The sequence below is a fragment of the Capsicum annuum genome, chromosome 11 (assembly GCF_002878395.1).
Source record: "Capsicum annuum cultivar UCD-10X-F1 chromosome 11, UCD10Xv1.1, whole genome shotgun sequence".
NCBI classification, from domain to species: Eukaryota; Viridiplantae; Streptophyta; class Magnoliopsida; order Solanales; family Solanaceae; genus Capsicum; species Capsicum annuum.
The window spans coordinates 85,325,054-85,329,844 of record NC_061121.1 but is presented as its reverse complement, the minus strand read 5'-3'; the positions used below and the strand labels follow the sequence as shown (position 1 = coordinate 85,329,844).

General features: G+C 34.4%; 1 non-coding gene across 1 annotated transcript; it reads left to right on the top strand.

The window, feature by feature from the left end:
- The first annotated feature begins 3,500 nt into the window (after positions 1-3,500).
- On the top strand, positions 3,501-3,572 carry TRNAT-UGU. The gene has a single exon. It is a non-coding gene; the product is annotated as a tRNA-Thr (tRNA).
- The last annotated feature ends 1,219 nt before the right edge of the window (positions 3,573-4,791 follow it).

The window sequence follows — 4,791 nt, the reverse complement described above, 5'->3', positions numbered from 1 at the left end:
TCATATGATGTTCATGATAAACCCTGTTCAAGTTGCTTGTTAAGTGAGGTATTCATGTCAGTTAAGTGTAGAAATTGTTCAATAAGCAAAGCATGCTCCCCATATGTTTGATAAAATGCTAATGTGAAAGAATTAGACCCATTATAGCATGTTGACTAGAAATTCCCAATTTTGTGCAAGCCCATGCATGCCAAGTGTTTGTTGAAAGGCCTTAGTGAACGAATTGTGACATGATAGCATGAAATTCCCCAATTATGTGCTCTTCAATACATGCTAAGACTTTAATACATGCTGAGTGTTTGATGTAAGACCTTGTTGAATAGAGTATGAGCCAATAGGCTGTCTCCCTATACTATTACATATTTAAGATTTTTAACTACTTAAAGAGATGGTTTACTAATTGTGATGGTGAATGACTGTCCATGGTCTTGATTATTCAAGAATGGTTATGTTTTACTTTTATGTTATCGAGTCCTGAGGGTATTTATACCCGACAAATTAGCTACAGTCTAGAGCCCGTGTCAGTTTCCTCGATAATCTCGGTTAAGCCACGACTCTCAGAACTCAGTGAGTTATAGAACTCTGTACTCTCAGACAGATACAAAACTTAAAAAATCTCAGAAATCTCAGTAATCTCAGTATTGCTAGTATTCTGGCCTCAGTTCTGTACTCAGCTCAGACCTAGTAGTATTCAAGTATTCAGTTCAGAACTCAGTATTATGTAGTCAGATAACGAGATTCAGTAGTATTCCGTCAGATATGGAACCAAGTGAATTCAGCGTAATTCAGTTAGATCATTCGAGAAAAATGATCAGTAACAGATTCAATTCAGTTTAAGTTTAGTTAAGAACCAGTTTAGAGTCTTTCAGTTGGGAGTAGGAGCTACAACCGAGTGAGTGAAGGGATGACGAATTTTTCATTAGAGAGGCAGAGTCGTTAGGAGTAATCCCTGAACTCTAGAACTACGTAGTCAATGCAGGATGCAAGAGTCAGCCGTTAGAATAAGGCTTGACTATTATACTGCCTTAGGCTTGACTTCTTGCGAGGGTCTCACATTAGAGAGGCTTGACCAGAGAGTTCTTTACCTGTGGTATGGTATTGAGACCCTTCCAGTTGGGGTTACAAGTTGGACCCCACTAGTTCAGATTCGGGGCATGTCGGTTAAGTGAGAACTCCCACAGTTGTAGTTTCAGTATCAATCTTCAGAGTAGAACTCAGAAATCAGGACTGTCAGACACAGTTATCTATCTCAGTGAGGAACTCAAATAGTTCCATTGACTCATGGACTATCCGCTAGATAGACATGGTCCCACATAAAGTTATTGAGTAATCTCATTTTCAGATCCATAGATCACCCGTTAGATAGGCTTGATCTCAGTCTCAGATTTAGTTGAGTAATCTCATTATTAGATCCAGAGATCACCCATTAGATAGGCTTGATCTCAGTCTTAGATTCAGTTGAGTAATTTCATTATCAGATCCTGAGATCACCCGTTAGATAGGCTTGATCTCAATCTCAAATTCAGTTGAATAATCTCATTATCAAATCCATAGATCACCCATTAGATAGGCTTGATCTTAGTCTCAGATTCAGCTAAGTAATCTCATTATCAGATCCAGAGATCACCCGTTAGATAGGCTTGATCTCAGTCTCAGATTTAGTTGAGCAATCTCATTATCAAATCCAGAGATTACCCATTGATAAGCTTGATCTCAGTCTCAGATTCAGTTGAGTAATCTCAGTATCAGATCCAAAGATCACCCATTAGATAGGCTTGATCTCAGTCTTAGATTCAGTTGAGTAATCTTATTATCAGATCCAGAGATCACTCGTTAGATAGGCTTGATCTCAGTCTCAAATTTAGTTGAGTATTCTCTTTATCAGATTTAGAGATCTTTTGCTAGATAGGTTTGATCTTATACATAATCTTTTCTTATTATTGATAGTAGATTCAAAGATCATCCATTAGATAGGTTTGATCTTAGATTTAGACAGTCGATAGTAGTAAGATCAATTTTCAGTCATTGATGTGAGTAGATTTAGTTAATCAGCTCCAGTAATATCAGTTTCCAAGATCACTCGCTAGAGAGGACTGATCTCAACTCCAGTACTCAATTATCAGTATCAGATGATTCAATGTTTAGTATCTCAGGCATTAGTAGTGAGTTTAGATGGCAGTAAAGTAGTATCCGAGTTTCAGTATTTTGAGTCATAATGATTTCTGTTATGGTTCATGCATTCATGCATGTGTTCTTATTTAGTACTCTCATGATTATTGCGTTAAGTAATTGTTCATGCATGAGCCCTTGCATTTATCCTTACCTCATCTTCATACTTGGTACATTCCCGTACTGACGCATTTATGCTAAGGTGTTTTATTTGACACCATAGGTTTGGAGGCACGAGATCCAGAGTACCCTTAGTATCTCAGTCCCAATTAGCAGCAGTAAACATAACAGTGAGCCCTCTTTAGTCGAGGATGATCCTTATTTTTATTATTATCGTATCAGACTTAGTTTATTTTTAGTAGACGGAGTTAGTTAGGGACATATCCAATCAACTCCCTAGTTCAGACAGTTTAGAGGTTTTTTGGATAGATGTATCAGTATTTAGTTTTCAATTTTGAGTATTTTTAGATGTTTTGAACCTTATGTCCAATTTCTACATTTATTATCTATATTATGCAGTGTTCAGGTACAAATATCAGTGGAGGGTTAGCTTATGGTCTTTTGGGATCATGAGCACCGTGTGCGTTCCGGTTCCAGAAAATCGGGTCGTTACACCTTTCATCGATTCAATGGGTGGTTGCTCTTAGTTTTTTGCTTCTAGTTTGGAAATTCCTTTAATCTTGTTGTTGTTTGACAAGTTAACAAGTGATTCAATAACTAACTATGTATTTGAGTGCTAATAAATTTTTTCCTTTCAGAATGTCCAGGTGCCCCTTTGAGTATCGATTAGCTTAGAGAAGAAAATATGACAGCTATATCGTGGTTTATCATGATGCTTGAAGATTATATTAACATATTTTTACTGGAATTCATGGCTTGTTTTGATTAACTCTATGTTTTTGTTGGAACTATTTGAATGAAGGATGTATATTGATGCCCAATATTGGCTATGCCCATTTTTTTTGATCTTTTTATTGAAAATATTTGATTTTTGATTCAAACACATTATAATAGTAAATAAAAATGAGAAAATTGAAAAGTTAAGAAAACCAAAAAAACCCAACTAAAATAAAAAATCAAAAAAACCGACTGTATGTTGGTTTGATTTAGTTTATAGATTTAAAAATCGATATTATTGGTTTGGTTATATTTTAATGAAAAATCGAACCAACTCGACCTATGTACACCCCTATATGCAATCTAAACCTGTCAAAATAAAAGGTTGGAGCTACTAAAACCTGTGGATGTCATAGACTATGAGTCAGTTAATTGATCTTTGAAGATTAACTATGTTCTTAAATAAAATAATTGTAATCATATGTGTAATTGTTTCCCCTATAGCTCAGTGATAGAGCACTAGTTTTGTAAACTGGAGGTTTGTAGTTCGATCCTGCATAGGGGCAGTTTTTGTCTTTATCATTTGACATTTTTTTCGACTTTTTCTGTGAAATTTTACTGTTATAATGATTTGACATTTTTTTTGACCTTTTTCGTGAAATTTTACTGTTATAATGAATTAAATAACTCGTCAGCGCTTTGCGCATGAAGGCCTTCATTAATGTTCTGCCTTCCTTATAATATTTTTCAATATTGAACTATGTAATATTCTTTTTTAATCTTCAAGTTCTAATAAAATAACAATAGCTAAACAATATTTTTCAAAAAAATTCTTAATAGAAGAAAAAATAAAGAATTGATTTAGGTTATATAAATGTAAACATGTAGTTCTAGTAGTTTGTATATTTAAGATTGTATGCATAAGTAATTACTACTTATTCCATAACGTTAGAGAATTAAATGTCATCGTTCTCATAATTTTCAACTTATTTAATATTTTAAAGATGGAAAAGGGACAAATATTCCTCTGAACTATGATAAATGGTATACATATACCCTCCGTCATACTTTGGATATATATATACCCTTACCATTAATGAAATGATATGTAATACCCCTCGCACTAATGGTGGAGATATATGTGTATCCAATGTATGATGAAGGGCATATATGTACAATTTATCATAGTTTGGGGGTATATTTATCCTTTTTCATTTTAATTTTTTTATACCAAATAATTAACTCAAATCCACTACCCGACCAAATAAATCCATTAAACTCGATTTAAAACCAACTCGACCCGACCTCTTTTTTTTGTTTCAAACCCGATACTCCCTTTATTTTTCTTTTAAACATGAACCCCAATCAAATTATAGTGATTGATCGTTGCTACTAATTGTTGTTTACTAGTTGGAGGGAGTGGAGAATAGACTGGAGATTGCTGGAGCTAGGGGTGTGGTGATGGTTTGCCGATGGGGTGTTTTTGGTTCGATGAGACAGTTGCTATGTGGTGTTGAGCGGTGGTGGGTTGTGTTTTCCCAATAAAATTGAAACATGAGGGTTCAATTTATTTGGTGTTGTTTTTGAGTGTTAAGGGTTAATATTTTTTTTGAAAATTGATAGTAGTAAGTGTTACTGTATTATATGTGTATATCGTAATAGGGGAGGAAAAATGCATTTGCTAAATAGGCGTCTCTTGGATTTTAATTGGGATCGAGTCGGGTAGTAGGCTTGGGTTAATTATTTGAGATAAAAAAATTAAAATAAAAATGAACAAATATACCC